This window comes from Lygodium microphyllum, chromosome 30, assembly GCF_053477565.2.
Source record: "Lygodium microphyllum isolate KBCC chromosome 30, Lygodium_microphyllum_v1.1.10, whole genome shotgun sequence".
NCBI classification, from domain to species: Eukaryota; Viridiplantae; Streptophyta; class Polypodiopsida; order Schizaeales; family Lygodiaceae; genus Lygodium; species Lygodium microphyllum.
The window spans coordinates 37284299-37297676 of record NC_141164.1 but is presented as its reverse complement, the minus strand read 5'-3'; the positions used below and the strand labels follow the sequence as shown (position 1 = coordinate 37297676).

At 37.2% G+C, this 13378-nt stretch overlaps 1 pseudogene; it reads left to right on the top strand.

Moving 5' to 3' along the window:
- Positions 1 to 608: 608 nt before the first annotated feature.
- Positions 609 to 10600, top strand: LOC148009741 (monooxygenase 2-like; annotated as a pseudogene).
- The last annotated feature ends 2778 nt before the right edge of the window (positions 10601 to 13378 follow it).

Here is a 13378-nt window from a genome sequence, read left to right as displayed (position 1 = left end):
ACTCGCATGGTTGGCAAAGCCCCGTACATAAGCTATAACTTCTCCCACACTTCTAAAGACGTCCTCTAAGAGTTTACTACTAGAAGAACTTCTTTAGAGATGCATTGGAGAAGAGCATAGTAGATATGGGAATTATCTATCTCCAAAGTAAGCACAACTTCCTTATAATTGTCTTCCTCCCAATTGTTTGGAATAGGAGAGGTATCTAGGGATGTAAGATGGCTCCTAAAACGATGTACCACATCATACATGTGCTTTTGTACAAACCAAGCTTTCATGACCATACTCCCAAGTAAGATAATCAATTGTCTTAAGCTTGTCATCAATGGAGTAACATGGAGGTGTCATCGTAGATGATGTGCAAAGAAGATGAAAGGAGTGAAGAGGTTGGAGAGAGAGACACTTGTGGAGAGAGAACCCAAAAGCACAAGTTTGACATTTCAAGCAGAGTACAATTCAAAAGACTAGAGGAACAAAAGTGAGGATATTGTAGTGACAGAAGCATGACAAACACATGTGAGCAGTCCTTTGAGAAAATCAGACTGAAGATGCAAACTTGCTGAAAATGCAAACTACTAAAAAGCATGTCTACATGACAAAAAAAGAAAATGGCTGGATCAGTAGGCAACAGATTTGTGATAAATGGCAGCAAGATCGGCAAAATGGACATTGAATCTGCAAAACATGGGGGGAGGCTGCAAAAATGGAGGTACTAAGGTGGTCATTTGGAGCTGAAAGCTTCTATCCTGCACTTTTGCAGTCAGCTAGACGTGCCAAATTACGATATGCAACAAACACAGGCTTGATTGAGTAATTAATGCATGATAGAACTTGGAAAAAGTAGCAGTCAAACACAGTAAACAGCACTAGAACCAAGTGGAATAGGCTTCAATACCATGTCAGAAAAGTGTGCAGCAATGGAAGCAAAGAGACACTGCTATAATGGATTGCAGGAACACAATGAACAAGAAAGAACACTGCAAGAACACAAGAACTCAGAGAATATGCTTGGGAAATAGAATCCATATACCAAGCCACGAGAACAGTACAAAGGCTTGGGCCATGAGTCACCGACAGTGTGCACAGTCTCCCTCTCTCCACTTGGAAGTAGTCATGCTGAAAGATGTGTATATAATGGATGACAATTAAGGAGAGAGCTTGCCCAAAAATATGGGTTGACCAGCCACAAAAGCATTTGGCATAAAATAATTGAAATGCACATACGTGCCGAAACTCACACACCCATAAGATGTACTCTGCTAGCATGTTCATCTAACGTGTGCTTCTGATCTTCTGTAGCAAATCTGGAATCATGAAACCTTGTCAGGCACACTTCAACACATAATCAAAGGCTCGATTCTATGGGTGATGCCAGGAGGCATATTCCACGGTGGATTCCATGAGGTTTTGCGGTGGATTCCGTAAAATTATAATTATTGCCGGGGCTCATACACAAGGTGGATTCCTTGTGCGAAAAGTCTATGGGGATGTATGTCCTTTTCAGGTGTTTTGTTAATTTAATCTGCAAGTGGGTGATTCCATAGCAGGTGATTCCACAAAATACATATTTAAATTAATAGACGTTTATGAGTTTAGAGTGCGTACTCGTAATAAATTAAGGTTAGGATTGAGTTCTAACCAATTTATTTATTTTGTAGCTGAAGACTGCTAGGTATTCACTTTTGTCGATTTAATTTTATTATTTTCTAACAATTGTGAATGCTTCACTTGATGTGTAGAGTAGGCAGCGCTGGTGTTGGGAAACATTGGGCGATAGCATGTATTCAAGTTATTTAGAAGAAATTATCATTTTTTATGGGTGTGCATCTTAGGCATGGTGCCAATATTTATTTTGACGCGCTTATTTATTGAAGCGCCTGATATTTATTTATTATTTTGTATGTGCATGGACGCACGATTATATTTGTTATTGGACATTGTATTTGGGCACAACTCGACTTTTTGGGCGCCCAATAGCTTTAATTCTTTAGTGGGACAAAAGCAAACACAAAAGCTAAAGCGTGCTAATTGTAAATTGGGCTATTTTTTTAGCTTGGAGATGAATAATATATCAAATACATGCTTTGTGGAGCGCTCACACAAGGCATGGGGGGAGATTGTACCCAATGAGTCTTTTGCTTCATGTTGTGCAAGTCTTCTCTTTTGTTTTTTGTGCAAAAGTAGAGTTCTTTTGTTCTTAGGGACCTTCCGATGCTCACTACGCACGCATACAACATCCAATTTATGCATCAGTGGTATCAGAGCGAAGCTGAGATCGAGAGCTTCCAATCGCTTACCATCTCGCACGAAGGCGGAGCTCCTGGAACGATCAAGCTCTACATTCAATCTCGTGGAAATCCGTCAATACTAGTGTGTTCCTGGTAGTGAAGAACCCCCTGCTACGTTGTTGGATCGCAAAGGACCGACCTCTACAGGCGGAGGACCATGCAGGAAGCTTCTTCATCGACGCTTTTTTTTTTCAAAGACCAGAGAAGCAGATAAGTCCAATTCATAAAGTTTGAGTAGAGAGCTTAATAAGCTTTCTAAAAGAAAGCTTATCTTCACAAAATTTTGACGTCCGTGGTGGTAGGGTATATTGCCTGTCGTCAACGTCGTTTAAAACATATCGACGTCCTGGTTTCATAAAAAAACTATTAGTTTAAAGCTTTAAGCTTTAAGCTTACTAAGCTCCAAGTCTACTACGTCACAAAGGTCAAAATCTCAAGATTCAACCTCTCCCATAGCGACTGTTCATATACAATTAGTCCTGGATGGGTTTTTACTTCCATCAAAGCCCTTGTTCACACCTGTGGACTAACAGAGCCAAATTCCAGCAAACAGTTTGCAACACACTGTGCACACACAAATTATCTTCTTGGAAGACGACCATGATATCAAATTCTGCATCCGCAAAGAAGAAATACTATAAAAAACCATTAAAAAAAAGAAGAAATAAGCCTTGTAAACCTAGCTTTGAGCTACGCTCATCCCAATAACAAGATTTCGAGTGTGTGAGGTCTTTTGGAATTTTGCAGGATGTCTGATCAAACCATGGAAGATTTTATGGCTGAAGGTCACCTACCCGAACCAACGATGGAGCAAAAACTGGATTTGATTATGATGCAGCTTCAAGAGGAACGAAGAGCACGTCAAACTTTGCAAGCTCAATTGGCCAATCTGCAACAATCTACCGTCAACCAAGATGGACTGCAATCTGAAGATCTTATATGATGTACGATCGATGCAACACTTGAAGTGCAATCTATTCGCAAAGAAACAAAGATAAGTAAAAGGAATTTCAAATTTGGTACTTTCAATGGGTCACGCGATGGAAAGAGTGTACTTGCTTTTATCAGTCAATTTGATGATTATTTCCATGAAGAACAATATGCTGAGAATGATAAAATTAAGTGTGTCACTAATCATCTAGTGGACAGAGTATCCCTATGGTGGACTGTTGTCTGTAAGATCATTGATTGTCCTACTACTTGGGAGACTTTCCAAAAGAAATTTTTACAGAATTTCCTTCCAATCCAATTCCACAAAAAAGCAAACAAACAATGGGATCTTCTGCACAACAGAGGGATCGTGAGCCTATTTCACAATATACCGAGCATTTTTGGAATGCTTTATTGCAACTTCAAATGCTCGAAGATATACCTGAAGCAACCCATAAACGCAAGTTTATGTCTGGCTTACTTGGACATTTTTATGCGGAAGTCAACATGTTCAAGCCAACGACTCTCGAAGATGCAATTTCCTTGGTCCATGACACTGAAGACAAAATTCGAGGACGAGAGAAGCGACCACAATAATTTCAAACTGATGATAACTTTGGTTCAAAACAATTCAATTCAAATTTTTGAAGATTCAATCAAAACCGTTTCCTTCCATCTTCATTTGGTAAATCTTGGGCACGACCATCTACTTTACCATCAAACACAAATCCAAACCCTAAGCCATCTTTCCAGTCAAATCCCAACATTCCTAAACTTCCCGCTATTACCAATAATGTATCTAAAGCCAAACCCATAGTCTGTTACAAATGTCATCAACTTGGACATCTAGCGGCGAATTGTCAATCCAAAAAGCCAACTGTACACATCAATTATTTGGGAGTGATAGAAGAAGAAGAACATGAAAAAATGCCAAATTTCATGGAAGACGATGACGATATCGGTACTACTTCAGATACTTTACCAGGTATGCTAAATCCCCATTCTTTATTAACGATGAAATGTCTTGTACATGGTAAAGAAAAGATTGTTTTACATGATGACGGAAGCACACACGACTTTATTTCTGCAAAATTGGTCAAAGAATTGAATTTACATATTGTTTCTACACATTATCGCATTAAGGCTGCATTCCTAGGAACTAGATACAATGGAACACAAGAAGTGCGTGACTTAGAAATTAAAATTGGTGATTATGTTGAACGTAGAAATTTCTTCGTTGTGCCTTTGCAATCTAGTGACATTATCTTAGGAATGCCTTTGCATCATCAGTACAATCCTGATATATATTATTCCACGCATTCAATGAATATTCATTCTAATGGGAAACAAATCACATTGCATGGTATGCACACTTTCGATAATTTTCCATTGCTTAGTCATACACAAGTTAAACGTGCATTACGAAAAGGTAGCAAATCCTATTTAATATGGGTGAATGAAATTAAAGCTAAAGAAAATCAAATGCATCCTAAGCACGCACAATTTCTTTCACAATTTCAAGATTGTTTTCCTACTGACCTTCCACCTGGATTGCTACCTATATGTCCCGAAGATCACAAAATAGACCTAATTCCTGGATCACAACCACCATGTAAAGCACCATATAGATATAACCAAATTGAACATAAAGAAATTCAAGCCCAAGTTGAAGAATTGTTAACCCGAGGACTCATTAGACCTAGTAGTTCTCCATTTGGTGCACCTGTCTTATTAGTGAAGAAGAAAAACAATACCTATCGCATGTGCATTGATTATCGTGCCCTAAATAAGATCACTGTTAAGAATAGATATCCGATTCCTAGGGGGTAGATGATCTTATGGACAAGCTACAAGGATTTGCAATATTTAGCAAGATAGATCTTAAATCTGGATACTATCAAGTAAGATTGGACACATCTGATATATTTAAAACTGCATTTAGAACACAATTTGGACACTCTGAATTCCTTGTTATGTCTTTTGGTTTAACTAATGCACAAGCCACATTCAATCGTACGATGAATCGCATATTTTTGAAGCATCAGCATTGTGTCATTGTTTTCTTTGATAACATATTGATTTTCAGTAAGAATGAGAACAAGCATTATGAACATTTATCTTTGGTTTTTAAATTATTGAAAGAGAATCAATTATATGCTAATCCAGAAAAGAGTGAATTTTTCCAAACACAAATTGAATACCTAGGACATATTGTTTCATCTGAATGTATTAAAGTCGACCCTAAAAAGATAGAAGCAATTTTGAATTGGCCCATATCTAAAAATGTGCACGAATTATGTTCTTTCTTAGGTCTTGCTAGCTTTTACAGAAAATTTGTGAGAAAATTTTCATTGCTTGCATTACCTTTGACAAATTTATTAAAGAAATGCATTGTGTATCATTGGTCCGACAATCAACAAAAGTCCTTTGATTTACTGAAACATGCTTTAACTCATGCTCCTGTATTGCAATTACCTGACTTCAATAGACCATTTTTCCTAGTAGTCTCACTGATGCTAGTGGATCTAGAATAGGAGCAGTCCTTATGCAAGTTTCTCATCCCATAGTCTACTCTAGCTGCAAACTTAAACCCTCTGAACTTAAGTATTCTACCTATGATAAGAAATTATTGGCTGTAATACAAGCTTTACGTCAATGGAAACACTATTTAATGGGATCTGAATTCATGATCAAAACTGACCAACAAAGCATTAAACATCTCCTTAGTCAACCACAAATATCTAACCGAAACATTAAATGGGCTGCTTTTATTCAAAGTTTTCATCCACTCATACAATATCAATCCGAAAAAGAGAATGTTGTTGCTGATGCTTTAAGTAGAAGACTGACTATACATAATATTTATGTGATATCCTTTTAACTCTCTTCTCCCTATGAAAGATACTTATGACTAAGACCCTAGTTTTCAAGCTGATTGGAATAAATTAGTTGCAAATAACTGTATTCCCATTGATTCATTGTCTTACACTAATGGATTTATGTTCTATGAAAAAAGATTATGTGTAACTGTTCCATTTCGATCATTTGTTTTACATGAAATTCATTGTCCCCCATACCAAGGCCATAGAGGAATTATTTCTACTTTGCATACGCTGATTGAAAATTTTTATTGGCCACGCATGGAATCTGATGTATCTAACTTTGTATTTGAATGCTTAATTTGCCAAAGAGTTAAACGGCACCATGGTAAACAATATGGTTTATTAATGCATTTACCAATTCCAGAACGACCATGGGAACAGATCTCAATGGGTTTTATCACTGGTTTGCGTAACACTAAAGCTAATCATGACATGATTTGGACTATTGTCGATAGGTTTAGCAAACAAGCATATTTCATTCCATGCAAGAAAACGTTAACTGCATCTCAAGTAGCTCAATTGTTTTGGAAAATTATTTTCACTAATCATGGTTTGCCAAAAGTTATTATTTCTGACCGTGATTCTAGATTCTGCAATAATTTTTGGATTACTTTGTTTGCTAATTTAGAAACAAAGATTGATTTTTCATCTACATTTCATCCTAAAACAAATGGACAAATAGAAGCTACTAACAGCACCATTTTAGATATTTTGCGTGCATACACAATTTCAAAACCACAAACACATTTACATTTACTTCAGTTTGCATACAATAACACACCACATACAGCTACACCAAAAGCACCATTTGAAATTATTTATGGATATAGATTACCTACACCTATTATATCATTGTCAAACAAAGTTCAAGCTGCTGATTATATTGGTAACATGCATGCTACTATTTTTCATGAAGTTAAAGATATGATTGCCAAAGCCCAGCAATCATACACAAAACAAGCCAACAAGAAAAGAAAAGCTATGAGTTTCAAAATTGATGATTATGTTTGGTTATGAATTGAAAGGAGAAGATTACAAAGTGTTGACAAATACCCTGTTGTAAAGTTAGCTCCTAGATTTTATGGACCTTTCAAGATAATTCACAAAATCAATGACAATGCATTTAAACTAGAATTACCACAACATTGGAAAATCCACAACACTTTTCATATCAATTTATTACGACCTTTTAGAGGCCAATTACCTGTACATCCTGTTTATGAAAACCCTCATTTGCTAGAAGAAGAAACTAAAATCCTTGAACCTGAAACTATTCTAGATACTGACTTTATGACCACTAGAACTGGCCGTAGATATTCTAGATATCTAGTTAAGTTTAAAAATCATCTTATTGAAAAGGCCCAATGGATGCACGCTCGAGACCTAAGTGCTTACCTCTCACTGTTGGCTCCACATTGAGCTAATAGCAATTGAGGACAATTGTTATCCCACCCCGGGGGTATGATGCCATGAGGCATATTCCATGGTGGATTCCGTGAGGTTTTGTAGTGGATTCTATAAAATTATAATTATTGCCAGGCTCATACACAAGGTGGATTCCTTGTGCGAAAAGTCGATAGGAACGCATGTCCTTTTCGGGTGTCTTGCTAATTTAATGTGCAAGTGGATGATTCCATAGTGGGTGATTTCACAAAATACATATTTAAATTAATAGGCGTTTATGAGTTTAGAGTGCGTACTCGTAATAAATTAAGGTTAGGATTGAGTTCTAATCAATTTATTTATTTTGTAGCTAAAGACTGCTAGGTATTCACTTTTGTCAGTTTAATTTTATTATTTTCTAACAATTGTGAATGCTTCAGTTGATGTGTAGAGCAGGCAGCGGTGGCGTTGGGAAGCACTGGGCGATAGCGTGCATTCAAGTTATTTAGAAAAAATTATCATTTTTTATGGGCGCGCATCTTAGATATGGCACCAATATTTATTTTGACGCGCTTATTTATTTAAGCGCCTGACATTTATTTATAATATATTTTGTATGTGCATGGGCGTATGATTTAAATATTTTTTATTGGACATTGTATTTGGGCACAGTCCGACTTTTTGGGCACCCAATAGCTTTAATTATTTAGTGGGACAAAAGTAACCACAAAAGCTAAAGCATGCTAATTGTAAATTGGGCTATTTTTTGAGCTTGGAGATGAATAGTATATCAAATACATGCTTTGTGGAGCGCTCACACAATGCATGGGGGGAGATTGTACCCAATGAGTCTTTTGCTTCATGTCGTGCAAGTCTTGTCTCTTGTTTTTTGTGCAAAAATAGAGTCCTTTTGTTCTTGGGGACCTTTCGGCACTCACTACGCGTGCATACAACATCCAATTTGTGCACCAATGGGATATGGTCTAATATTCATTTGAACTAAGTGGCTCAGATGCAAGCAGTAGCAAATGCCAAGCTACCTGAAATCATGTAGCACAAGTCATCAGAACTCTATCCTCCCTATAGAGGGAATCAAGGCTCAAACCACTGTCTCTATGAAATAAAGTAGCAGTGCCACCTTGCAAAGCTTGGGGTTAGTGTAATGGGACTTTGACTAAAACAGTTCATGTGGACAAGCAAACAAGATTGGTAGAACTCTTTTTCTAATAAGTGCATGAATTAAGTGTGTTGTGTAAGGATTAACAAAATGCTTAACACAATTTGCTAATCCTACTTGATTTATAGCTCATTCACATGGATTTTGATTTCTTTTCAAGTTCAAAGATTCATCCATATCTCTGGCATGTGAATCAAGATCCAAATTCTTCCCATCTTCAATGTTGTAAAGTGAGAGTGGTATGGATCTAATATGTTACTTGTGCAGATTCAAAATATGTGCATCCGATGGAAAGTACTTGGTAAACTTGCCGTTTCAAGATGCTGGAAGGTAACTCAATTTGTGTAGATATGTGTTTCACAAAAACAAGAAAGGCACCAAATGTACAATTTTGTGTGTCACCTCTCCATAAATGAAGATTATAATGATTTAAATTGCACATGATGCCAACAGGGATGTTGAGTTACGTGGTGTTGAGAGGAAGGCATTGCTTGAAGCTCTAAGAGAACCTTTACCAGAGCAAAACCTCCATTATAATGCTCGAGTGGTTGCTCTAAGGAGGATGACAGGGGGTTACACTAAAGTAGAACTTGAGAATGATTCAAAAATACAAGCCAAGGTGTGTGTGTGTGTGTGTGTGTGTGTGTGTGTGTGTGTGTGTGTGTGTGTGATGAATTTTCTTTACACACTTGCACATTAGGACAAGTTTATGTGTCATTCACCTTGGTTAACCTGTATTTGTGGTGCGTGAACCTGATCTTACCCCATCTAGACTACATTTGTAGTGTTGTGGTACAAAGATTGCTTTTACTTTTGTTTCAGTCATTTGCAGCATATGCTCAGGAAATTGTTTATATTTTGTGTTATTCTTTGTATTGCAAGGAGCAAGTCACCTACAACTGTTGATTACATGGATTTTGTAGGTCCTTGTTGGATGTGATGGTGTCCGATCTGCTGTAGCAAGATGGATGGGCTTAAAAGACACACGATATTGTGGATATATTGCTATAAGAGGTGTAGGAGTATACCTTGAGGGACATAAATTCAAGTCAGTTGCAACCCAAATGCTCGGGAATGGCATTCGAGTAGGTGCAGTGCCCGTGGATTCCAACAGAGTCTACTAGTTTGTGGGATTCAACAGTCCTTCAGGTGATTTTACTTCCTGGCTCGTTGGTCTGAACAAAATTCTTTCGCATGCAGTGGTGATCAAGTCAATCTTTTCTGAAGTGTTATCAATATGTTGGAATCAAGTGATGTTTAGCCTGTTCAAGTCAAGTTTTTTGAGCCAAGCTCACTCTTAGAGACACTGACCTACTCAGATGGTTGGTGTTATCTATGGTGATCAATTATGTCATGTACTGTTTTAGCAGATTAGCTTTGCATGGCCAACTTAGGCAGTGTTGCTGTGTCAGCCTTTAATAGACAGCCCACTTTGTCGTACATAATACAAAGTTGTAATTTGCGCATCTCAAATTTCATCTTTTGTCCTGTAATTTCCTGTGTGTTTTTACCTTGGACAGAAGAGAGAATCACAGATCCTGAAGGAAGCTCTAAGCTATGTGAAAGGATGGCCAGCCGTAATCACAGATATGATAAATGCCTCTCCCTCAGAGACACTGAGTCGAAGGGTGATATCAGACCGGTGGAATTGGCAGTTTTCAGGGTCAACTCTGCATAGAGGTGGGGTGACTTTAGCAGGTGATGCAATGCATCCAATGCAAGGGGGCTGCTTGGCCATGGAAGATGTTGTGATCCTTGGTCGTACACTGGCCAAAGTATTACGGAGAAGAGTACACATAGGCTGTCCGGTCTTTTGCTACTGGGGTGTTGCTGCAGCTGGACATTGACATTGTCTGTAAAACATGAAATCTACTGCTACCAAGAATTCTTCAATTAGAAAGGTTCATCCACCACCACTCTATGATTGTGGGACATTGTGAGCTTGTTATGTATACACCCTATTCAGCCGTGTTTCTTGTACCGTAAGGCAAATGAGAAGTTGTGGGACATTATGAGTGTATTGTGTATACCCAATCAGTCATGTTTCTTGTACTACCATATGGGCAAATGAGAAATTTCTAGTAGCAGAGGAGCTGCTACTTCATTGTAGCAAATGAGGAATGTTTTTTTGAAATCTAGGAAAGCCTTATTAATCTCTACGTGGCAGCCTAGTTGGCTCGGGTAGTGTCACAAATAGTGTGATGGGCTATTTATAAGAATTGGAAATCCTCACTATTTTTTGGAAGAATATGGCTAGGTTGTTCAAGGTAAATACAAAGGCAAGAAAGTTGTAGCTCAAGTTAGAGCTAAATCAAGTTAGAAAAGGAAATCTATCCATCAATAACTATGCATTAAACAATGAGTATTTGTAATGAAGTGCAAACAACACTTATTTCAAGAGAGAGAATATGTGGAAAATACTCTAGCCACATTGGCATGAGTACATCAGATGTGAGGGTTATTTTTTAAACCATTCATGAGTAGCAAGACAACACACCATGTGGACATTGTTCTCCAAGCAAGTGATAAAATACCAAGAGTTAACTCACATCGTCGTGCCATTTCAATGTAACTATTTGACTTAGTGTTGAAGGTATCCAAGGTTGCCCTAGCTCATTACAACAAAAACGACTACATCCTTTGTTAGATTCCAAAATGTGTCGATTCTTTGTTGACTATGTTTATCATGTTGCCTAATAGCACAACATAAGGTTAAGTTTAAGATGGTGGGGCATAGTTGAAAGCATAGAGGTTAAGTTTAAGATGGTGGGACATAGTTGCAAGCATAAAGCAAAGGCTTTAAGAAATTTCAAATGTGAATGTCTGCAAGAGAGTTTCAAATTTTTGCAAGAGGTTAATTTATCATACAATGAAGTAGCCAACATGGAGAATTCAATACCGTCTACAATTGCAAGTAGGCTTAACATTAAATGCCATGTTTTTCTTTGACATAGTAATACTAGCCATTTTCTAGTCGGTAAGTGACCTAAAATTTTGGAATCCAATCCTTACTTTCATTTTTTGGAAGGCATGTCTCATGCTAGGATCCCTTGGTCTAAGCTAGCTTCATGATTCCCTTTACATGGTTGGTAGAAATCAGTACATGTTTCCTCAAAAGCACCTTTGTAATCACTCCCCACATGAATAAAAAATACTAATTTAGAAACATACAAGATGTTGGAAAATTAGTGAACAAAAGGTGCACCACTTCAAACAATGGAACTCCATTGTGGGAGTACGTATTGTATGCATTATTGATCATCAAAAGCACAAGAAGCGTGAATTCTAGAAGTAGACAAAAAGTATTAACAATATTATGACGATAGTAAAATGCACTAGCTTAGAACAACACATCCACCCATACTTCATAAGATTAACATGAAAGGAGCTATACAACTACCCAAAGGCCAAATTAGAAAAGCACCCTTCCAATGCAAGTATATCAACCAATCCATCTAAACTAACAAAAGCATCCACCTTTGTTTGATATTCAAACCTTGACCAATAAAGCATGTCTCAATAAGTGTCCTATTGGGGAGGCAAATGAAGACTTAACAAGAGAATCGAAATACATGTTTTACACATTCAAGGGCATGTAATTGATACTCTTAAGGGCATGGACACTCTATGTCATAAAAGATCCCTCCTTCCTAGATAGTATGATGTCTAGTAATGACTATCTCCAACATTCCCTTTCCCTTTACCTCAATGTTGTCCCACACTACATCTATAAAAAGTGTCTTACCTATTATTAGGTCAGTTAATAGAACATTATTTGTCATAATGGTGGGTTTGAAAAAACTTTTTTTTTTTAATAAGAAGCTATGTGGACATGCACTATTAATATATTCCAAACTAAGGTCATATTTCTATGCAACTCTTCAAGTGAAAATCAAAATTTAGAGTGATATTCATCCAATCCCTCCAATCAAAAAAACATGTACATGCATGAACTTAGCTGTGTCAATCAGTAGACATAAGGATAAAGGATAACATCCACAAAATTTCAGCATCAAGTGCTCTCTTCAACATTAAATGAGGCGCATTTGATGTGGTACAAGCTCTAGCAAAAATTGAAGAACGATCTTAAACGATATACTGTGGTGGGGGCCATCAAACGATAGTGTGGTGCGAACTAGTGAAATTGGACAATAGACTTTGGTCTTTCAAAAGTTGATCTTAACTATAGCTTCTCTAGATCCACCTATCTCAAACTTATCAAACTCATCTCCAAAAATACCCTAAAATGAGTAATGACCTATATTTAATGGTTCCCCTCCATTTTGGCTGCCCAACTCCAAAATTGTCTACAACAAAATCTTCCAATCATGAAACGTCAAATCCAAGGGGTTGATTAACGCCATGTTTTTAAATGTTGGATGTGAAAAGAAAATGGTAAACCAAAAACATTTAATAAATCAAAGAGGCAAGACTTTGACACACCTAGTATGAAAAGATCCAAAGGAAACAGTCAATGGTGAAGATGAGATGAGGTCTATGTGTAAGACTAGGAGGAGGAGAAAGAGTTATCATTGCAACCTATGAAGAACTTCTCACATCATTTTAACATTATCCTCCAATCTTTATAGGTTATTACGCTAGCTTGTCTTCAAAAGCTTTGAGAAAAGAGGACTACGATCTTTGCCACTAAAATATTATGCACAAACACATCAAAATATTTGTTGAAGTGTCCAAAAAATTTGTTTTGCTAACACTTT